Below are 25,026 nucleotides of genomic sequence, written 5' to 3' on the forward strand. Positions count from 1 at the left end.
TCAGGCTCTTCTCCCCATAAATATTATCTTAGTAAGAATTCTTCCACTATGTAGTGCTATTTTGGTGATTTGCTGTGTGCAATCCCCGTGTTCTATTGATCTTGAGAGTCCTGAGACCAAATTGGTTTACATATTTGGTTAATTTCTAAAATGTAAGGCCAATCTCTTATCACAATTTATTAATCAAATATAGGTTTGAATAGAAAATTAAAGGTACTCCTGGGATGAGAAAATCTCATTCTTCTACAGCTTCTGGAACATATACTTTTTAAATGGTGTTTACATGAGTACAGACAAGTTCATATCAGGCAGTATATGATGCCCCAAAACAGATTTTTTTCTTCTGAAACACAATTATTACATCTGAAAATTACACAAGAGCCTCTAAATCTGAAGGGGGAAGACACTTAACAAGAAAACAGCTTAATTACATGTCAAAACTAATTAAGATACACCTTTCAAGATTTTGGGGATTTTTTAATAAGAAATTTGGTGCTATGAGCTTATTCCACTGTGGCAGCTGTCTATAAAGCTACTGTGTTTCCCAAGCGAAATGCAGGGAACAAGTAGCTCAGGGAGTGATAAAATCATCCCAGACACAAGAGATTACTTTCAGATGATTACCCTGCAGACTCATTGGCTTATACTCTGAAATTATCTGTTGTGAGGAATATTTTTGGTTGGTTGTTTTATGGTTGCTTGGGGGTTTGTTTCTTTTTTTTATTTTTGTTTTGTTTTGTTTTTGTGGTTTTGTTGTTTGTTTTTGTTGGTTTTTTAAATTTTATTTTATTATTTTATTTACTGGTACAAATCAGATTTACATTAAGATTTACATTTGGAGAAAGTTTCTCTTTACTCATTTTTTAAATTTTATTCAGAACCATGAATTTAAATTATTCTTTACAACTGCTTCCTTCAAAGCATTTCTCTGTCGCCACAAAGAATTCTGTATTGTCATGATGCATAAGTGAATTTGAATCAATGCCCTTTTCAAACAGCAATGAAGTATTCTCCCTTTTTTGGTAGAGTCATAGACGAATTTAGGTAGGAGAAGGCCATTAAGATTGAGTCCAGCTGTTAACCTAGCATTGCCAAATCCACCACTAAACCATGTCTCTAAACACCAAATCCTCACATATTTTAAATATTTCAGGGGACGGTGAATCAAGCACTCCCTGTTCCAGTGTTTCATAACCTTCAGATGTAAGAAATGTTTCCTAATAGCCAATCTAAACCTCTCCTGGCACAACTCGTGGCTATTTCCACTTGTACTATTGCATGGGAGAAGAGATGGAGCCTCACCTCACCACAGTCTCCTTTAGGGCAGGTATGGAGAGCCACAAGGTGTCACCTAAGCCTCCTTTTCTCCAGGCTAAACCATCTCAGCTTGCTCTGTAGCTCCTCATCAGATTTGCACTACAGACCTTTCACCAGTTCCTTTCCATTCTCTGGATATGCTCCAACATCTCAGTACCTTTCCTGTTATGAGGGCCCCAGAACTGGACACAGGATTTGAACTGCAGTCTCACCAGTGCCGAGTGCAGAGGGAAAATCTTTTCCTTAGTCCTGTTGACCTCACTATTTCTCATACAATTCAGACTCTGATATTACTCACAAGTAGTATAGGTTTGGGTGCCAAGAATAAAACATGGTCTCCATATAATGAATTACTAGTTCTTACCAACTGTATTTACTTATTCATTAATACAGTGTTTTGTTTTTCCTCTGTGCCCCAGTAAAATTGTGTCATCTTTTTGCTCAGTAGCTGCCTTAAGAGTTGTATCGAAGCATTGCTGTTGCCATGACACAACAAACATTAAAACTGCGCAAGGCAATGAGAAAAGTCACAAACACTTTTGAAGGATAGTGACTTTCAAACTCTGCTGTTTGCTTCATTCAGAGATGAGTCAGAACATGCTGCTGGCTGGTAGAGATATGTGTGATGAATTCCATAGTCCCTGCTGCAGCTTCTTGAAACACGCAGCTCCTGCTGATAGAGGCCCCTGAAATAAGATCCCTTAAACTGTACTGAAATATATCCACTAAATAAAAGAACCAATTGGATGTGCTCTTATATCTTCAAATATATAAAGCCTGCAGCAAGATTGATTCCTGGAATGTGATAACAGATGGAATACCTAGATCTCAGTTCTGTTGCATAAAGGAAAAGGAGGATCCATATTCTAGGAAAGCTTCCCAGTCTGCTGCTCCAGAATAGGCTCCCATAGATCCTGTTATCATATCTACCAGCCCATGCACATTATTTCATTTTACAATGTATGGCAGTAGCTGCTAGTCAAGCCATTCAGTTCATCCTCTAGTAAAAGTAATGAATGGAGTTTAGAGAGCTAAATACAGACTTTCGGTTTATTGGTTTGGGGAGATGTTTCATGTTATGCAACATTAAAAACTCAGAGCAATAACTAAAGGAAAGTTTACAAACTGTTGTATAAGCTAAAAGGAAAGAAGGCAGGAAATTTTGTTCTCCTGTTTTATCAGTATTGTATAAATCTTCACAGCAAGGGAAAGAGATAAAGAATATGTAAATCTGATTAATAATATGTAACACTCCATGTAGAATGAAGCACTGTTTTATCCTGTACTTTCTTCATATATATATTCATCCTAAAATCATCTCTGATGCCACTATGCACAATGTCCTTAGGTATTATAATGCATGGTCCGAAATCTGTGGTTCTTAATTGAGTGGAACTACCATTGAAAACAACAGGATTTCATTTCATTAAGGACTGAAAAACATGTCCCCCTGTGTGCACTTCTTTGTTCATGGTTAGTTACACAGTAAGTCATGCAAAAGCTCTTTTTAATTGCATTTTCAGATGGTGACATAATTGGTTGGAACAATGAATACCTTGCTTGATTCCTGAAGGTGAAACTTCCCAAATGAAACCACCGTCATGCTTATTTTGAAATATAAAACCTTCAGAATATTTTCAATAGATAATTAACATTTATTATTACTTTAATTCAAATAATACAATTTTGATACTTTTAAAAATCTGTCAGAATTCTCAAAATATTGTAAATACATAATAACTCATGCCTTTCTTTTCGAATAATTCAACCAAACAACTTAAGCACCTTAAGTAAACTAGATACTGACACCACAGAAAAGTTGTACCTAGATCCTGGCAAAGTATAGATACAGGTTCAATAGGTAGGCAGACAATTTTAATGAAAGTATTTTATTTTTTCTTTGGTGGTTAATTCACCAGGGAAAAAGTGGGACAATCTGAAAAAGTCACTGAGAAGGATCAGAAATTCACACAACCCATGGTAATCCCAATGTGAAAAGATATTTGAGAAAAAGCTTTTAATATATTTTTTTTTAATTATAGGCAAAAAAACCCCACTTGATTTCATTATTAATTTCTTTTTCTAACAGAAGCAACCTCAACATCCTGAATTTAACTAAAAATTTGGATCAAAAGGGTCAATAACATACAAAACTTAAGAAGGTTTGAAAGGCAGTAAATTGAGAAAATGGACTGAAGGTGTCAATGTTATTCACCCATCCTTCTATTCCCAATCTGTTTGCAATGCAATCTGAAATATTGCTAATTTAATCCAGCTCATGACAGGGTATAACACCTTTTATTTCAACCTGTTTGCTATTCTCAGACTAAAGTCTGGTTTCACATAAGTCGACTGATCTAGACCACTATGACTTTGAGGTAGAAAAGGAAGCAGGAGGTGTGGGGGGAGAGGTTTGCGCTTGTTTTAACCTACATTCCTCTCACATTTTTACTAACAAAATTCCTACTGAGATGAAACTGAAAGCAGTTATCTGAAGAGCCCGTGTCTCTACCATCACCCTAGGTACTATATTGGATAAATTCAATGCACAAAGAAAGATACTAACACTTTTATGTATGCTGAACTTCTTTTTAGATGCCTTCGAGGCTTTTCAAACTGATCATATTTGACTATTGAAAATGGAAAATGTTTGGAAATCTAATAAAGAGGAGTTGAAATCATTTATGAGTAGCAATCAATTTTCTGACGTGTAAATTATTTACTGTACTTAATGACTTGTGGATTGTGTTAAATAATAACCATATGCTCCAGTAGAATGTCTTGTGTCTTTTATAATGCATGTTTGTAGACACAGAGTAATAAAATATGCTTCCAAAACTATAGTTCATTCTTCTCTCATGCAGCTACTGAAGAAAAGCGCTATAAAAATAGGAAGATATGGAAAATTATAAAATTGCCTTTGAAAACAGGGTATCCATTACTGATGGCACTTATTTTTCAGCACACAGTAGGATTTATGGAACATTGTGGTTTGAAATAATAAATATAATGAATAAAAAATAAAATCTTTCCTACCTTCCACACTTCATTATCATTAATGATAGTTGATAAATTCTGGCAAACCATATGCAGGTTGAAATCTTGGCATTAGTATACTTGGTGAAGTAACATTCTCTGACCTCAGCAGATACCATTTTTTCCCTTTAAAAACCTGTTTTTTCCAGTATATTTAAAAGTGATTGCTGCTGTGGCTGCTGCAGGGTGTTCAATGATTTTTCCTCAAGACTATGTCACTGTTTCTAATTCTGAGTTTAATATTCAGGGCAGTGGAGAGTGTCACTGAACTTTATCTGATGCTAAAGATAGTTGAGAGAGGCAGTATCAGAACCATGATATGTATGGTACTTTTTGTTAGCTGTTGACCTCCCTTCTAATACTGGCACGCAAAACTGCATCCTTCAGTTTAATTAATTTTTGAAAGGAGAAGGTCTAAAATCGCTGTCTGGGAGGTATAAGTTATTTGATTTCATAGCCAAAAATTTGGATTTGCATGGGAAAATGAACTGCATGGACATAAATTAAACTAAGCCCTATCCAGAAAGTAATTGGAATCCGCTTCAATTACATTAATTAGTAGGCTTAAAGAAGAAATACACATCCATTGTGTAACTATGTAACTCTTCACAGGGAGCATGTGTATTAAAATGGTGCTCAGAAAATGTTCAAACTGCACTGTTTTACAGTGATTAAACAGATAATTTGTAAGAAATATGCAGCCAAGATACAAATATGCCCAGATGATTATACAATACACAAATGAATGCCATTCTTCAAGGAGAAAGTTTGTGTTCAAAAAGGAAAACAAAACAAAACAGAAGTTAATACTGAATAGTAAATGGAACAGAGATGTCTGACCACTAAATTGAATTCGCTCTGCCAGAGCTCAGGAAAAGAGCAGGACTGAAAATCTGCCAGGGAAACCGCTCTCAATACCATTGGGTTAAATTGGAGCATATTATCTTGGGCTCAGTACAGCAGTGACTGAAATTTCAACAAGAGGTCCCCTGGGTTTTTGATACAATGGACTCTTGTCTCAACCCACCAGCCAGTATTACCCCATAATAATCAGTCACAACCAGACTGGGTCTTCAGGATGCAATAAAGTGCCTTAAAGCAATGTTAAATACAATTTGTGCCACACCCTTCTTGTTCTACAGATGCAGAAGATACTCTCTATGGTCAAGGTGAGGAAAAGCATTCTGGGCTGAGAGAGGGAAGTACTGTATTAGCATCTTATGTTGACTTTAAGGAACATTAAACAGCCATAAAAGGCCAACTTTGTCTCACCTAACTTTCACCTCCAAAATGTAAGGCCTAGATTAAAGTTATCTCCTATTGAGAAAAGCAACCAACAGAGTGCAACTCACTCCAGGTACCTTGACATATCTAATAGGGTAGAATGAAGAACTTGAATAATATCTCTACATTCACTGTTTATACCAAAATTAATGCCATCCCTTGGATCTATTTAGGCAGGTGTGAGACACAAGCTCTAGAGTGTCTGAGGAACTAGTCCAACCTTCAACCTTCCTCAAGAACAGGGGGAAAGTAAAAGCATCATACTTGTCATCTTTCTGTAGAGATACACATCTGTGCACCTGGATATTATGCCGTGGGTGTTTAAATTTGGTATGCTGTCTTTTACACACACTGTGAAACCTCTCTAAATGTCATGTTAGGACTTGTCAGCAAAACCTCTGAGCAAGGTTCTTTGCTTTGTAATTTTTATTAACTTCAGAAAGATAAAAAGCTGTTGGTCTCAGCTTTCTATGAGAGAAAATATGTATTCGCTTGATTTACTTTTCTTAGATGAATTTACTGTAAAAAATTAGTCAGGATTTGACTTCTATATTAAATGACACAGTAAATAGACTTCCTAGCAATCAGGAAGAAAAAAAGCCAAAGCATATATCTATGAAACCTAATTGAGTTTGTTATTGTCATTCTCAAAATTTAGGGTTGGACGGTAATTGAATTTATTCTTACATATAAGAGATAAAATGCCAGTGAGTTCTGCTAAACTATCCTGATATAATACCAATAACTATAAATGACGACAAAATCAGTCTCTAAGTACATCAGTTGCAAATTATGTGGCAATGTGTTAACAGACCTGTGTATGCTTGTCAGACAAGCTTTAAATCTCTTTCACAATCTTCCTGTCTTGTCCTGTATCCCACTAACCAATACCCTGTGGAATTTTTAGAAATGTATAAACAGCACGAAACAGTTGCCACAAAACAGTTACTTCATGGCTGCTCTAAAACATGGTTATTTTAATTCTATTTTAAAGACTTGTCTACATTACAGATATTGAGAAGCTAATATGATGACTCTCAAAAGATAGAAATCAACAGTAGTTACTATAATTCCACTACAGATTCATTTTTAAACTTCATCTTCTTTTGTCCTCACGTGTAGAGTTTCTGCATCCTTGCATCGTTGCATTCTGAGAAATCATAGAATAGTTCCATGACTGATAAAGTAGAAGTTCCCTAAATTACCTCCACAGTGGTCTTACTTCCCTAACTGCCAAATATTTGTGTCTTCCAGTAGATTTGATACCTACTGAATTGGATGAATGTCTGGCAAGAAGTTATGCATTGTTTATCATAAATCATTAATTTTTATTTTAAAATCAGTTGAACAAACATTGCTTAGTGGTAAAGTCAGTTTATTTTTTAATTTCTTCCAAAAAGGGATGGGAAATATAAGGTAGCCACTGACTGAACTAATGTGGGTCTCATGGCTTGTCTGATGCCTCTCATACAGCAGAATGAACGAGTAAGGCAGCTACTTTGAAATGAGATTGTCTTGGGTTGTTAGATTGATACACCTTTGATTTTAGTAGAATCTAAGGATGGAAACGTGACAGACCCAGATGAACCTTTATGAAGAACTGGAGGCCAGGTTGCCCTTTAGCAAAGTTCTTATTATCAGTATGCTCATGAACGCTCTCCTTTTCTCAGGCTTTCTCAAAGTGAAGATGCTGCTGATGCTTAAAAATTTTAGCCTGTTCTGGGGCCATATTTCTGCTGACCAAGAAAGAAGCAAGCACAGGCACACCAGTAGAGAATGTGATATTTCTCTTTTATCTGTTTTCCCACTTATCTTTCTGTAATAATTGTTTCAGTATAATGCTGTTGCAAACTATTTTTTCACAAAGTATTATTTTTTGCAGGGGAGGGGTACAAGAGATGTTTTACTGTTAGCCAGTTAGTTAGTTAGTTAGTTAGTTAGTTAGTTAGTTTTTCCCATGCTTAATGAATCATAAATAATTTTAATTAAATCCATAGGAAAGCAATACCCCTATACAGCAGGTGTTCTTTCTTGAACATAATATAATAAGCAAAAAATAAATTAGGAAAATAAAGTCATAAGCACTTTTCTAGATATAGTTTTCAGTATAAGTTTTACACCCAGTTGTCAGATTTGCTTAAGTCTGGTGTTAATTATGTATGGCATGATATTCTTGGATTCGGCATTCTATTACCTCTGGAACTCTGTCCTTTTACAACACAAAAAATATGAAAAAAAATTGAACTGTGTTTTCAACTACTTCTTAAACCATATATGACAAGAATCAGTGTGCTTTTTGACAGTTCACATTGAGAAAAAATGTAAACAGAGATGTCATACTCCCAAAACATAGCTGGAGAACACAGCTGCAGAGAAATCTTAGAACACACACTCCAGTTGCCTAGAAGGTGACTTTTTAACAATGTAAGTATCAATAGTCTCATTAATGCTTGCTAGGATAACTTCTTCTCACTCCCCCTGCTTTTTCCTTTTATAGGAACTTTTTATTTGTATTTGTACTGTATATCTGAATTTATTCAGATCTAGTTTATATATGTTTGTTTCTTTTGGCAATAATGTTTCACTTATCTGCTTCTTGTGGCTTTACAATATTTTATTTAATTTACATTTCTGTAAGGAATTATATCAATCTTCAAATTTCTAGACAATATTTCTTTATTATAATTAAATGTCTGTTTCTCTATCACTTTAGTGCTTATTTTCCTCACATGTTTAGTTTGGCCATCTTGCATATGGATGAAAAGCACAGTGTCCAGAATTTCAGATAAGGTTATATCAGTGTTCTGAACAACACTATCCAAATTTCTTATTCTTTGCTAAAAGTACCTCTTCTGATTGTAATTTCTTTTTCATAGTGACATTATCTTAGAGAAATATAATAATCTTGCAGGCAATTACCACATATCATCCTTCTTCTCCACTATTCCTAATAACAGACAAGGTTTAAACTTTTGCAGAAAAGCTTATTAATTGTCACTATCCATTATTAAACTTCATCTTCTTTTGTCCTCACGTGTAGTACTCATGTAATTTTAAGGTCAAGCCAAGAATATGTTTAATCTAAAAAAAAGAGCTTGCAGTGTCATTGATGCATTTCTTTATACTTTTCCACTTCTCATTTAATTGCTAGAGAATTTTTAGTATTTTTTCTTTGCAAAATCTAGTATTTTAAGGTAACTGTAAAGGGAATATCTAATTGCAGTCTAAAATATATTGAAATGTCTGGATAATGCACAAGTAGTTCTGATGGTAAAACCAAGTATCTAAAAAAACTTTTTTAGAATGGTCTAGTTTAGGTGCATATTAAGAAAAAGTCCTTTACCTGACGACTGACTGGGAAGTTTTAAATTGGTTAAACACCAATAAAATAAATTAATAGAATTTAGTCACAGAGATGTTGAAATAATTCAGGATGTAGAGGTATAAGAAGTCCATATCTGGATCTCACACTATTTAAAAACCCCAAAACAATACCCAAATCAGTATATTAGTCCTTCTAAGCCCTCTGTGCAAATTCAATTTTGACAAGTTGAAAGAGCTCTCAAAGGTGCAAAGCTTCTATAATAGTCCTGTATCATATAGTGTACAGGCTACAGACAGGATTTGTAAATAGTTTGCACTGCAATCAATAAGGAGAAACTAGTTCAGTTAGCATTACAGGAAACAGGAGTCAAAGGTTCATGCTCACTGTTTATTCATAACTGCAATTCATCTCGAGTTACAGAATCTGATGCTTGGTTAATTAAAAAAAAAAAAGGAAAAAGAGAGCAATGAAAGAGATGGGAGTGCCCATTATGGTGTGCCACAAAGAGAAACAGAGCCATGGGAAATTAAGTTTCCTTAGCTCTTCTTTTCATGCAACTACTTCATTTTTTTTCAAAACTGTATATTTTAAGTTCTTCAAATGACTGATTCGCCTTGTTTTTATAAGGGTGTGTGTACTTCATCCTACTCAAGTTAAAACGTATTTGGTTTGAAACAGAGGGCAACAGACAGACACCTACGGCTAATATGATATAACATCCTTCGATAGTTTTATGTAAGCATGAACATAATTTTATTGCAGAACTAATAACAAGGGAGACATCCTCTTGATCTCACAATACAGTTGGAAGATTGTGTTAAAGTGATTGAATTTTAGATGTATGCTGTCTTCTCTTCTGGTAAAAATAAGAAGGATCCTATAGTCTTGAATGACACATTTATATTTGTTATTACTACATTTTCATTTCTCTACCTGTGAACAAGAAAATATTACATATATAAAGTATAAGTCTCCATGACATATTCACTACAAAAATTTGGGATTCCTTTCAGAAGAGGTGCATGTAAGGATACCAAGCAGATACTAAATATTTGTTTTAAATGTGTAAATTACTGCTGAAGTCAGAAAGATGATGAAGTGTTAAAAGGAAAATCAAGCATAAAATAAGAAAATTATGATGATAAAACCATTCATTAATCCAAGGGGAGTTAAAATTTCCTGGCTATGTTATGAGTTATGAGTTATGTCAGTATATGTCTGTATGTTTACATGTATCTCTGTATAATTTATTTAACATTAGCATTTATTTGTGTAGTCCCAGGTTGTTGTTGTGTGCTCTCCCCTCTTTCTTTTCTGCTTGAGCAATGACTGCCAGTGCAACATTTGACGGCTACATCTTGCTTAAGTTGTACTCTGGGGAGACACATAACACAATAGGCAAAATAAAATTCTTGTTCAACAGCTGAGGGCTTGTTGAGCGGATGCCAACCCAAAACCAACTGGTTTGCAAATATAAGTCAATCATTTTATTCCATAAACAGTGACCAGTCCCAGGCCCATTGTGCAATCCTGCATGGCAGTGGGCTGCAAGTCAGGATCTCCCCTTGTGTAAGGACATGTCTCAAGATTACTCCTCAAGGCTGAGAGTCCTTATTGCATCCAAGGCTCAGTAAGTAAATTGGAATAAACACACTGAAGCTTTGATATCTCAACTAATTGATTGTGCATACATAGTCTTTTAGATATAAACCAAGTATGTAAGGATACATATATATTGACTACATATGTACGGATCCAGTTGTACAGAAGCTCCCTTAAGAAAGGAATTTAGAACAGAAGGCGGTCCTTTCTGAGCCTCATGTCAAGAATGTTTCCCTGACAGTTTTGTCTGACCCTATCCTCTATGCAACAAGCAATGAAGACCAATCTTGCAGCTGAATCTGGTTAAATCACTGTTGTATTCACTCTGCAAACTTAGTTAAATCATAGCTCTGTATCAGTAAACTGCTACTTCTGTCTTACAAGGAAAGTGCATCCCTCCATCTGTGGCAGTCTTGACTTTGTTCATGAAAGTGGTGTGAGTTGTTCCAATGTTATATCCCACAGCTTCCTGAGTTTTAAAGCCAATAGAACCTATGATGTAAGGTCTTCTGATGGTGAGTATTCAAAACCAGAACTCCTGCACCTCATTATTCTGATTTTTAACTCAGCAAGGAGGATATTAATAAGTCTACTGAAATAAGTGAGGACATACCCTTCACACACAGTGTGCCCAGACAAGGTCACTTACTCAGCTCTGCAGTTCCTACGCTGTCTCTCTTCAATGACGACTGTCAACTATTTTCAGAGTCATTTGTGATTACACATCAAAGTGATGCACTCAGGACCAGGAAGCAAGGATATGAACTAAAGTAAAACAACTAATGCTGCTGACACTGCCTCCTCTTCTTCCTCCTCACAGCTGCTCTTTGTACCCAAAGCACCTTTATGCTGCTCCATTAAGAGAATAAGGGAAGCAAAGGACTGTAACAAGTGTATAAATATGAAAAGTAGCAGAGCAAAGAGCTCTTTAGCAACTTGTTTATGCAACTTGTACAATTAATAGATCTAATAACCAGGAAAAGTATTCACATAAACTGGTCTTATTGTCTACTGCCCAAACATTTGTACCACTGTGAGTGACAAAAAACAACAGATAAGAGGCTGAAACTGCAGATAAATGTAGTACAGTAAAAAAGACAGAGAGAAATTTACTCCCAAGCAGAGGATACCATTATAAGAATTTACTTCTCCATAGGGTACTTTGTAATCTGTTTAGCAGCATCTAGGAAAAAACAAATTTCAATAAGGAAATGATTAATTGAACAGCTTGTGTGGAGGAAGGATGAAGTTTTGAAGGTTTCACTGTCTTGGTACTTACTTTTTCAGGTTTAAGCATTGAACAGATTGGAAAATCCCACACTGCATTTTGGACATGCTCAATGATTATATTAAGGAATAAAAATAACCTGGATGAGGATTTTGGATAGGTCCTTTTGCTGAGGTGAACAGACCTTCACTAAGGCAAGCTAACACATAGAAAGAGGCTCATCTTGGCTTTCTGGCATTCAGGTGGTTGGTATTTTTTAAAAATAAGCCTTGAAATTTTTCTCTGCAAGAAGGAGACATGCAGACAGCCTCTGGAGAGCAATTCCTGTGTCCTAAGATAGGTGTTTAAGACAGGTGAGATATATAGCTCTCAGGCAGTGCTTATCTCTCTTCAGAAATACAAAAGGAGTTACACAACTGGTTTAGATTGCATACCTGATTTCAAGACAGATAAATCCTTCTTTTAGCTTTTTTGTTAGAATGAAGAGTAGTTCATACATATTTTTTGTAAATAAACTCGAGTATCATATTAATTAAGGCAAATAACTAACTTAAACATTGAAAAAGATGCAATTCATTTCAGGACAAAAATTTTCACATACTTTAGCATGACAGAAGTCCCGTTTTGTACCCGAAACCACTCAGCAACATGAGTAAAGACCTACATGTTTTTGTCCTGGTTTCAGCCAAGGACAGGTTTAAATTTTTTTCAGTGGGTGTGAGGGGGTGGAATTTGTATATGTGTGGGCACAGCCAAGATCCAAATTTTGTTCAATACCATCTCATATCATTGTCAGGGCTGGGGGAAAGGGGCTGTCTCACTGGTTTTCAAGAAGGACATTCCTTCTAGGGTAAGAAGGTGAAACAATTGGTATTGCGTGGATTTTTTGCATAAGTATTTTCTCTGTCTTATAGCTTTTATTTTTAATATTATTGCTGTTACTGTTCATTTTCTTATCTCATTGCTGTTTCCATTAGATTGTCCTCATCTCAACCCATGACCTTTGCCTTTTGTGCTTTCAATTGGAGGGTGAGGGAAACAAGTGGTAGGATGGTTTTAGTGGGAGCACTAAACAACAACGTTTGTCTATTTTCCGTTTGCCATATGCTTCTAGTCCCTTTCAGACACCTGAGAAAACATAAGGTTTAAACTAAGGGTGGTGCTTGAATTAGAAGTTTTAGGTCTACTCTTCTTCCATCTTTACAATTTTAACTGTGTTTTTTCAATTTTGGGAGCCTGGAGAAAGAAAGAGGGCAGTCGTACACACAGACAAATGAGACTGCAGGAAAATAAGGCAACAGTCCAGAAGCATCGTTCATCATCTGCTTGTTCAAACATGTTAGTGCTCCATGCCATGACACTTTATACTGTTTCATTTGAAAGAGGATTCTGAAACCATTAACCAGAATCATGAATTTCCAGGCATTTCCTATAGCTCAGATGTTCCCTTCTGATTACCAGATCAAATATTATGTTGCAGATTTTCCTAAAAGTCAGCAAAGTGACTACTCTCAGGTACTATTCAGCACAATATGCATCTATGCAACAAGTCTAATAGAGTTTATGGCAACTGCAGTCTTGAATTTAGTCTTTGAAAGTTTTACATAGGAACATGTTGAGTGTGCTGTTTGCCTGCACAAGTTTGGACAGTCCTGACTGCCAGATCGTGCAAGATTCTTCACTGAGTGCATATAAGGCACACAGCTACTGTGTCACTGCACATATGAACTTATGAAGAATGGGTGAACTGCTCTACCCACCTGATGCCTTAAGTTTTACCTTTCATATTTTTCAGATTCTGTTCTGCCTTATTGTGCAACTTGAAATTTCATATAAAGTGTTAACAAGTTCTCTTCATAGTTTAGTTGGACAAAACAATCCTCTCCCAGCCTAAGAACCAAGGACATTGCTACCAGGCCCAAAAGTAAAAACAATGGTGAAGCAATCTGGGAGGATGGGACTTTAGAACCTGAACCTGTAATCTGGCAATTAGCCCCAACATGCAAATGGACCAAAACTTATAAGAGTGTGAAAACTCATGACCATCTTGTATCCGTCTTGCATCCATCTTGCATCCATCCTGGGTAGAGACATGGTCAGGTTCTTGCAGTGCCCAAGGTGCATCCTTTGAAGGCCTTTTATGAATACCTACTACTTTATTCCTTTAACACTGTCTAGCCTCTCTTCCAGGTAGCCTCTCACGGCATCATGCCTAGCATTACTTGGTTACTACCTTTACCAATGATGTCAGAGTGGACAAGAGAGAAGAAGATGGAATACAGCCTCTCCTTCTCTTTGGAAGGAATCTACCTCTTGAAAAGCAGCTCTGAATATTTACATCTGCCACCCCCTTCTTTAATTTAGGGATTTGTGGGGGGGTTGTGGTTTTTTATCCTTCCCTCGTTTTCCCCTCTCCCTGTTAACAAAATCTATTTTCTGCTGTGTTTTCTGATCCCTAATGTTAATGTGGAGTGCCGGAATCAGGCTTTCACCTTGTTTAGTTTTTGAGAAAATTATTTCCTCTTGCATTTGCTATGGATGTTAACCCCATTTCTCTTTACAACCCTTCTGGGGCACATATAAGTTTTGTTTTGCTCTCTTTGCCAGCAGATGTTTTATTCTTTCTTTTGCCTTTCAGTAATGTCACCATCACCATCAACTTCTAAATGTGTAAGTCCACGAGGGACACAGTTCAGACTGACAGCAGCACATATTAGTCCTGGGTCCAATCCTGCTGCTTTTTCTTTTCAGCTAAATCCTGGTTTCACCAGCACTACTGCCTGGATTTTCCGAGGCTTTCAGTGAATGAAGGAATCTGCCTATCTCGGTGAATTTGATGCTTCCCCACAAAGTGGGGGAAATTAAAGACTGCATTTTAAAAGCAATTGCGCATTGTTTGGGTATGTGGATTTGTTTGGTTGATTTTTTTTTTCTGCAGAAAATCTTTTTTCTCTTGTGTGCAGACTGCCAAAATAACATGATTTATTAAAGATTGATCTAGACAAGATATAGATCTTTTATGATTAAAATGATGTGGCTTCTTGAGCCTCTTTTTATGTTTAAAATGTGAAGTGGAGATAAAGATTTGTGATCAAATTTAAAGTGTTGCTAATAGGGATTAAATTTAGATTCCATTAAGCAATTTTTGTAGACATCCTAAGCAGCAAATGTTTGTTGCAAACATATTAATTGAGTTTTAATTATGAGATAGATGTTTACATGATATGACTGTTAAGCTTTCTTGAAACTGTTTCTAGTAATGAACTAACATTCCAAGACATATTTATGAATATTTTAACTCAGTAACTCAGTTATAAGATGAAGCAAGATATAATAATAAAAGCAACCTAAACCTCACATTAGGTACAAATTAAGCAGTCAGGCATTTCATGCAACCTTTATGGTTATAATTAATTTTTCACTTGAGTCCATCCTCTGATATGTAATCAGATCAACATATATTAACTACAGGAGCTCTAGTGTATATATCATCCAGAGCTGAGTAATTATTAGCATTGGACAGTCAACAAATACTTACTCATAAAAAGATTTTTAGATTTACCAGCCATATGATAAAACATGGATTGTCATACAGTAAAACTTTGCATGGTAATTAGTCCTCTCTAGCCAGCTGATTAACCATCACATTAGATACTTTTTTTATTAAATCTTTTTGTCTCAGTCTTTTTTCATCCCTGGTCAAACTGTTTTGCATGCATAACTAATCCTGTTTCTTGTCTCTCTATGCAGGTCTCTTATACAGTTCCTTGCTGGGAAATTGAGAGAAACATTTTCAAAGACTTGGTTGAATGCAAAGGTACCACTCTGTTTTCCAAATTAGGGTAGTAGGATAAAATTCTAGGATCCAGAGTGGCAGATGACTTGTAAATACCACAAGAAAATACCAGATTACATCTCAGAAAAGTGCACAATGTATAAGGGATGGTAGTGGTTCCTGGTGCTGTGCTGACCCAGTCCCTTATTCACCGCAATTAGGGAAAGTTACTGCAAAAACTACACCAAGGGAGACTGTTTAATTGGATTGCACTCAAACACACTGAAGCATTAGTTTGCTTTTATTTTTAAAAGATCCTTTGTTGTTTTTAAATAATAATAGCTTACTATCTCACAGCACTGTTATGACATTTGATTAATGCTTGTGAAGTGTTTTGAGACCCTTATTTGAAAGGCACTAAAAACTACAAAGTATTGTTATTATCCTTTCTCTGAATTCCCCCAAGTTCCAGGTGGCTCATAACATTTTAGGAAAAGGCTGTCAGAATAACTCTATAGACTCCATTAAAGCAATGTATTTCATCTGTTTACTAATAATTTCTACTTTATGCTTTTCGATTTTCCTAGTTTCTGGTCTCTTTCGTATAATTGAGTAATGTATGAGACAGGATGATACGTCTGATATGATGAAAATGGGCTGCTCCCAAGGCTGGGACTCTTAATCTTGACAAGCTCTTGATACACTACTTTTACAATAGTGTCACTCAAATGAAGAAAAACTAGCAACAAAAATAAATAGCAAATAAAATATATACACTGTGCCAGGTATTTAGTACCTGAGAGTTTTGAGTACTCAGAGCTTTAGTATGTGACAAAGTATTTTACTGAGAAGTTCCCAGTCATACTAGCAGATCTTAATTTCTTCCAGTTTGTGTGTTTCACTTTTTCTGGAAAAAAAATAAAGGCAGCTGAGTTAGTTTTGCATTTCAGACGCAGAACTTGGATCAGATATTTTGTAGTCAGCCCAAGGCCATACGAAGCATGGAGAGTGGTAGTACAAAATGATTGTGCTCTGTGTGCTTGTGTATCCGGATACACCACACTCTGATATGCAATATTTTAATGGAATTTGAATGTTACCTTTCTCTGCATATATTGGTAACTAAATGGCTGCTGGCAATTATTCTTCAAATAGTGCAGAATCTTTGTTTTGGAAAAGGTTCCTTATATAATCCAGTTGTTTTTCTAGTTTCTCAATGCTTCAGGATGAAAATAGAGCAGCACTCTGGCAGATATTATAAAACAGAAATACAAGCCAAATTTTTTTGATGTTCCTGTCACAGGGCTGGATAGGGTACAACAGTAGGAGAGAAACACTCAGAAGCAGTCCTGTCGCTGTCTACTGACCTGAATACAAACAAATCAGGAACCATGCCAGTATTCCTATTTCTGTGCCCTTTCCCTCCTCCTCCAGCCCTCAGGAAAACAAAAATATATAACAAAAAGAAGCAAACCCCAGAAAGTTATACAATTATAACGTGCTTTCTCCTCCTGTGGTATGTTTCTTTGAGCTTTAGACTAGCAGACAGCAGTGCAGCAGCAGAGTTTTGGCACAAAAAATGTCTCTATTAGTTAAAGCAAACCGTACAATATGAGCAACACAGTGTGCCAGAAATACTTACAGTCAAACAGTAAAAAAAAAAAAGAGAGAGAAAAAAACCACAAACATAAAGTAGTAGGACCGTCACTATCTTGGTTACTTTATCAAAGATTGATGGAGGTAGAAGAAAAATGGAGAAAAACATATGTTTAAGAATTCCTTATTAGATTATTCTGAAACAGAGGTAACTTTAAATTTATTTTTTTATTCCTCCATATTTTTTTAGCAGTTGTATTCCTTTCTATTGAGATAATGAAAATATTAAGATTTCATTAAAACCCAATATTTATAATTCAGATAGTAAGGAAGATAACCATGAGAATATCAACTGAGTATAAACCAGGACAGTGATGACTTTCAAATATATTGCCAACAACCTAAAACAGCAACTTCAAAAAGCCCCTAGTCCAGTAGATGATCTGGCCTGTTTGTCTTAATGCCTGGTTAGATCCTGCTACTAACTGAGCTAACAACTGAATGACCCAAGGGCACCTCCAAACAAACATGTCTGGATGGACATACCAGGTATGTTTTCAACCCATTGCTGGGGGTGGGCAAGTCACTTCCCTCTTGCCTTCTACATGTTCTGCTCTCTATAAACTGTGACCCAGGTGTACAAGTCAGATGAGATCAGTGCTGTGCTCCAAGAAGGACCGTGATTTCAATGATTCCAAGGCTGCAGAGAATGCACCTGTAGGACTTCTCAAAGACAGACTCTTAATATTATCTGATGTCCCTTGTTCCCGTGAGCAATGGAGTTTAAATTTTAATAAAACAGCTTTTCTTTCTTCATAATAACTTTATACAACACAGGTCAATGTTTTTAGTATAAGTTAGATTGTGGTTTTAAGCAGACACCTTAAGCTTATTTGCACAGGCAAAGGGGTTTAGTATGCATCATACAGTAACAGAAGCAGTTAAGGCATAATTATGCTGATATACATTAACAAATATTTGTTTTAGCAGAAAAACCAAAAAACATTGTGTTGTGTGTATTATTTCACTAACTAAGGAGGCCCCAGGAGTAACTTGGATCTCTGGGGCAATCCCTCCTCCCCTGTACTTCAGCTCTCCTTAAGCCCTGAAATGTTCAAGAAAAGAATTACAGGCATAAACCAGGCAAAAACTTAAACCAGGACAGCTGTTGCAGAAAGAATTTAAGGGGTAAAGAACAAAGTTAATCTCTCAACAGATTTTTTTTTTTTTTTTAATGGGGATTGATCTCAGTTCTATTTTATTTCTTGCAGATTATATAGAGAATATCCTGTCCCTGAAGTAACTGTCTGTGTGGTTCATTCCCTGCAGCCCTGCATGTTCGGACTTGACCCTAAATCTCAAACCTCTCTGTTTTTATTTTTTTTCATCCCATTATCTTCCTACTTACATGATCCCCACTAAGAAATCAAAAATGACAAACCAGGAAAGAAAAACACCAGACAGAAAACAAAACAAAGCAAAACAACAAAGCTCCAAACTCTCACAAGAAAACACAATAGAGATGATCTTGTTGGTTCTGTGCCTTCCCCTTTCCCTGATTTCTTTTTTTTAGTTGTCTTGCCTGGATTATAAATGTGCCAGACCTTTTATTCTGCTTACACAGAGCACAGAACAATAGGTTTTGTTTGATTCCTAAGAAGTTTGATAGCTTGGGTGATAAAATAGGAACATCTAAAACTCCTTCACTAATAATCCTCTGATAAAGAATATTAGTCCAATTTGATAATCCCAACAATTTAGCCTTTTACGCATTTATTTTTATGAATAACAACCCCCCTCTCCCCACAAAAAAAAACCCACCAAGACTATTACAGTTCCAGCTCCACATTTGCAAATACAATACCTAAATGTTGTAATCAATAGCCAAACCTTTCCCTTCAAAACCTGAGCGTAATCCAGAAGCCAAAAGTTCTGGCTTCTACCTAACAGCTTTGCAATACAATGATGGGCTGTCAGTACAAATACCTAGCTTTAGACAATCAGAGAATGGCACAAACTAAGCTTAACTTCACTGAACAATGACAACATGTGGAAAACTGTGTTGATTTCGGTGTTTATGTATTAGTTATCACATATATGCTAGCACATGCAAAAGCATATATTTCTGTATATATAAATAGACCAAAAAAAAGCCTATGTAGAAAAAAGTGGTAAAGTTCAGATACATATATTTATATGTATATATATATATATATACATACACACACACACATAGCATATGTGTACATATGCTTAATGCAGTTATACATATGTATAAACATTCTGCACTTTATAAACTTGCTGCTTAAACTTGCCATAAAATTGGACTTTATTTTGCAAAGGAAGTTACTACCCTTGTTGGAAAAGGTCAGGTTGTAACAGCTGGGCTCAGTAACAACAGAAGCACAACACCCTGTAATAAAATACTATTTTGACTATCAGCTATGTAGGAATAAATTGTGAATATGATCTCATATGTTCAATTTTAAAACAAATTAAATAAATAAACACATAAATATGATAGTGGCTCATAAAGCAAAGGAAATGTTAAATAGGATTGGTGTACACTGTTTTTTTAATGGTGACTTGATTCCCTCTTTGTTTAGCTATTTGGTGTAACTTTTCAGAAAAAGAATGTTTGTCCTTAAGAAAGATTACAGAACTGTTTCCTTCAATAGTAATAACTTATTTTTGTATAACTTACATTGCAAGCCAAATCTAATCTGACAGTGTCCCCGTAAACCTTCTCTGAAGTACTGAAATACAGATTATAGTTAGAATCTGGGGGAAGGGCGGGGGCGGGGGTTGAGGGGTATGAAGAAGGTATCAGGATTTTCACTTTTCATCTTTGTTTTAGCATCACTCTTTCGACAAATTCTGTGTGAACTCTCTTCAGATGCTTCAACATATTTGTCAGACCACTGCACAGCAATGCAGAGCATATTAATACTTGGCGCAAGTGTTTTGTCTCCAAGGAACATCAGGGCACCTTCTGTCCTGTAATTAAAATGAACCTGCTCTTGGATTCTTGGATCTGTTTATCCAAGCTTGTGCCATCTTCTGACTGAAAATCCTGTGGTGATGTTCTGCTGCGATGCATCATCTAAGAGGATGCTGTGATGACGCGTGACCAGAGCAGGGGTGCAGGTTCAGTTTAATCCAGGCACCACAGACAGAGCACAGGGCAGCTCTTGTCCCACCAGCATTTTAGTGCTACTGTCATCAGGACATAGAGCAGGGGTGAGGAGGAATGGGATGTAGCCATTTGCAGTATAAAAATATGCACCTTTTTACACGTGAGACTGTTTTTAAGGGCCACACAAGCATGCTGGGCAGTTTAAATTTCTCCCGAAAACCTTTATTGTGATAAGGTTGGGAATAGTGTTAATGCAGGTAAGAAGAGAGGAGATATACATTTTTGTTAGAGATTCATCAGTTTTGGGAAAGGACAATGTCCATCCACTTCAAGAGGAAGATTTTTTTTTCCCTATATTTTGGAAAAAAATAAAGAAATATACAGATAATCTTTTGTTTGGACATTGTGTCTCACAGTATCCCTTCTCTCTATTTGAATCCACCACTGGATCCCCAGGATCCAGGGACCTCTTTCTAGTTCAAGAACACAGTGTCCTAAACTTTTTTTTTCTAAGGAGTGTGATTGCATTAATAGTCAATGATCCATTTAACACATTATATCTTAGAATTTAATTCAGCATTCAGGAAATCAGATCTATTTGAAGAGCAGAATTTAAACATGATTGGCTTCAGGCCTAGGCTTAAGTCAATAAACTCTAATGAGACAAAGTTTAATGGCTTTCTTCAGTCAGGGCAAAGGTAGTCTGTGCTGAGGGCTTACAGCTTCAAGCCTAGATGCCAACATTATTTTAAGATTTAAATATCCATTTAAACTATAGCAGTATTTAAATAGGCTTTCAAAACCAATGCATTCTACAATATATGAATAGTAATGCTTTAAATTATGCAACCAAAAAAATCAAATGTTTAAAAGGGCTGAAGTAACACATTAATATATTGTGTGCAATCTTGAGTATAAAGTAAAAATCCAAACCTGTTGAACTGACAATAGATTTTAAAACCATTCCGTTGCATGTTTTTACCTTCTTCTCTTTATGCATTAACTATACTTTTTTCCTAAGTAACTTTACTTGCTTGAATCCAAGACAATTTGTATTTATGTAGAATAGAAAAAAGAATCTTAACCTCTCTGAATATATTCAGATGATAAATTCACTAGCTTTCAGTTATTTTTTTCTCTGAAAACTGAGTACATTATTAAGACCTGGGAGGGCAAATGAATTTTCTGATACTGACTGCTTTTAAGGTCTGTTTTTTAAAAAAATCTAATTTTCTCTTCACATTTCCATTCACCAGTAAAAATGCCATACAGAAATAAAGTGTTCTTAATTTGTTTAGGACATCTGTAAGTTATGAAAAAGATAGAAACTCTTTTTAAATGCAAAACTTAACCTTAGCTATAATTTTGTGAATGGCATATTGATAGTATAATTCAATGTCTTATTTATTAACTATAATTTTATTTTTTATTGTGTTCCAGCTCTTTCACAGATACTCACACTTCTTAAACACCCCTTTCCCAAATGTACCTCCTCAAACAGATCTAATGTGACAGCACTTGACTCCTGTCCCGCTCTCCTCAGATTTTGCACTGATGTTGCAGAGAAGCTTGGGACCCATGGAAAGGGCAGCCCTGGCCATCCTATTCAGAGACACAGGAACCACAGTATCTCCTCTTTCTACTTCTCCTTTTTAACATTTGGTGGAGTGGTGTGGAGCCATACCAAAAGCACAGTCCTGGTGAAACAGTGCAGCACCTTTCCCCAGCACTTCCTGGTGTTTAACGAAATGGAGCAGTTATCTGGGGAGGTGCAAAGAAAGCTTTCCTAACTGTTTTGTCCTAAAAACACCAAAGACCTTAAAAAAAAAAAAAAAGCTTTTCTTTTTTTTTTTTTTTTCAAACTTGCAAAATGGACATTATTTTTTCTGAAATGTACTAAAATAAAATCTCCAGCTGAGTTGCAATTTTAGTAAGCTATCTGGCCTACTCCATTATACCCCTTATGCAACGAAGCTTAAGCATCTTATTGAACTTTAACATTAACCTAAATGCTTAAAGAAAACAATACATATCGAAAAACCAGACCCAGAATAAAACGTTTCTGAGCTAAGTAAATTTTTTCACTTTTTCCAACAAACACTCTATATAGTTTATAGTTTACAGGCAAATTACAGGTATATACAGGCTACAAGTAAATTGGGCCTTTCAACATACTCTATATCTGCAAAAACAATTGCTCACCTAGGGTAAAACTCATTACTGGTAAACAATCCCATTTTAAGATCTCTAAGGAGGTAAACTATCTAGAAACAATATCTAGTTAATAGCTACCTATTTATCTGCTATACTGGAAACATTCTTGCTTACTTGTCTTTTGTTTTTTTGGTTTCTTTTTTTTTTTTTTTTTTTTTTTCCCAATGCACTTTCTATCTGCTCTTCATAGTTAGGTTAATTAGGAGTTAGACACATTGCAAATTAAAATCTGGAGCTGTTTTGAACTTTCAGATTCCCATGGTCCAGGCAAGTTTGTCTATATATGCTGTTTCCATTCCTCAAATGTCCTTTAGAGAAGGTTAAGATTTTCCAGCTGACAATAGAGAATGTGGATAGACAGTTTCACTATTTAGTGCTATGGGATATAATGTTTTGCATCTGAAGATTTTGGAAATTTCTTATATTTTAATTCTGATGACTTCTGCTTTCAGTTTGCTGGAATTATTTTTTTTTTTCTGACCTGTGAGCTTTAACATATTTTCTGATTTTACAGTGCAACTAAATGCAAGTGAAGAAAAATATTTTTAATGGTTTCTTTTTCAGAGTTTTTGGAACTAGATAAGGCCAATATAGAATACATGTGGCAAATTATTTCTGTTTTAATGCTTTTTTTGTTTTAATAATTTAATCAGTAATAATCGTGTATACCTAATTGTTATGCTACAGAGAAAAAAGATTTTAAAAAAAAAGAGCATCAAAGTTAAAATATAATTAAAAAAACAAGAGGAAAAAAGCTTTCTTTGCATGAAAAGAAATCTACAATCAGAAGAAAAAATTACAAGCTATGGGTAGAGATTACTCAGTCAATTTTGATCTCCATTTAAGACATTATTTTTGAGCATTCAATTAAAGGTTATTTATTGCCATCATATCCACTACCATGTGTATAACCATGTATGACAAATGTAAAAATTTTATTCCTGTAGATGATAACCATACTTAACTACCTAAGAACCAAGCAAAAGCAAGAAAATAAGTACTCATAAAATATCATTTCTCATTTTCTCTTCAGTATTTTGTGAATACTGAATAATTTTGTATTTTGTATTTTAACTCACACTTCATTCCTGAGTTAAAGGTGATTTGTAAATGGCTAATGAGCATCAGTATTTTATTTAAACCCATTCTGTAGCTGTAATTGTAAAGGAATCTTTTTTCTTTAAATTTACATACATACTTGAAAAAAATCAGTTGTTCCATGTGCTTCAAGCAGGTTTGACAAACTGTAAATTTTAGCACGTCTGAAACCTAGCCCCAGCAAAGTGTATTCATACAGTTCCATCTAAATATTACACCCAATCCAAGGCTTCTCAAAATTACAAATTTATTTTTTCCTTCAGCATTCTTTCTCTTTTTCAGACTCAGCCGTTTTCCCTTCCATCTCTAAATGTCTGTGGGAAAAACAAAAATATGAACTGGTCACGTTTATGAAAGTCTTCAAAGTAAACTACAAATAATTAAAGTAGACATAAATATTGGCACATACACATGAATGACACAAAGAGAAGTACAAAAATATATAGGAAATAAAATGAATCTTTGTTTAACGAATTAAAAGAAGGACATTACAGTCCTTGCTTTAGGTAATATGCTTTTTTCAATGTCACTCATCAGAAAATTCATCAAGTTTTGGTGTTTGAAATAGGCTGAGTGGTTAGGAAGAATAAGAGCCCATTTGATTTCTGGAGTGTATTTTCTGTACAGCTCAGGGATCAGAATGGAGCAACTTTCTCTCAGAATTGCAGAGACAACAGAAAAGCTTATCACCCTGTCTTCTTCTACATAGGGTGCCTCTTTCAAGTAAGATAAAGCTAATCAAAGCCTCAAGCATTTGTGGCAGGAGACAGCGAATTAAACATACAGAAACCACTAGGTGGTCTTGTCTTTGTAAGCAGAAATGATTTGATGTGTGCCTTTATATTTTAATTGAAATAAAATGCAGAGATATTGCATGCAGCAAAGAGGAAAGATCACTGTAATGAATGAATCAGATTGTGTGTGGTCTTAGATGCATGTCTAAAACTGACAAATATTAGACAGAGGATTTTTCACCTTTGCTTCTCTCTGTCCTTGCTGTTTAAAATGAAGCTATTTCAATATAGATAAATAAATGTGTTCCCTAAGGTGTAAGCAATTCTCATTCACCTCCACTACACTGTCCGCTATCACAATGGATTGCCTGACCACACAATTCTGATTTTGAAATCTCAGTTCCAAGAAGTGATATTAAGCTGCTTTGAGTTGTCATAGAAATTGCATTTCTAAAAGAGATAAGTAGGTTGCAGATTCCTAAATAGTACTGCAACAGGAGCCCTTTAGAAACTATAATGGTTCTACAGGACTCAGTATTCACAATTGTTGAATTGGAATGATCACATCATTTATGAAAACACATACCTAGATGTCCTTGACCATTTATGACAGCAGTAATGAGAGCAAACACAGCCAACCTCAGTTTAAACATGAATAAATATGAACCTTTCTGACATCAA

Source organism: Catharus ustulatus, chromosome 2 (genome assembly GCF_009819885.2).
Source record: "Catharus ustulatus isolate bCatUst1 chromosome 2, bCatUst1.pri.v2, whole genome shotgun sequence".
Lineage (NCBI taxonomy): Eukaryota > Metazoa > Chordata > Aves > Passeriformes > Turdidae > Catharus > Catharus ustulatus.